Consider the following 274-nt stretch of genomic DNA (forward strand, 5'->3'; position numbering starts at 1 on the left):
TGGTTGTTTTTACACTTCAGTTTTTGTCCGTGTGAAAAACAAATGACATACAGCTGTTTCCTGCTGTTGTCACTTTTTATGTTAAGATCAACTAACTGTTGCCTGTCATCCCCAAATTCCAAAGTGTTGAACTATTCCTTTAATATTTGGAGTTTCCTCTGTAGCAGACTATATACTTAAAGGGACACTTCACCCATTTGCATTAAGCTTTGTATCGTTAGAAACCCAGTCATATTTTTGAATGGTCGTGCACCATTCCCTCATTTTCCCCTGA

At 37.6% G+C, this 274-nt stretch overlaps 1 protein-coding gene across 1 annotated transcript in view; it reads left to right on the forward strand.

Annotated features, from left to right (window-relative positions):
- hhipl2 (HHIP-like 2) overlaps positions 1–274 on the forward strand; it is an 8686-nt gene that overhangs the window by 5964 nt on the left and 2448 nt on the right. The window lies entirely within an intron of this gene.

Source organism: Morone saxatilis, unplaced genomic scaffold (assembly GCF_004916995.1).
Source record: "Morone saxatilis isolate NCDOM2014 unplaced genomic scaffold, NCSU_SB_2.0 Contig3, whole genome shotgun sequence".
In the NCBI taxonomy this organism is placed as follows: Eukaryota; Metazoa; Chordata; class Actinopteri; family Moronidae; genus Morone; species Morone saxatilis.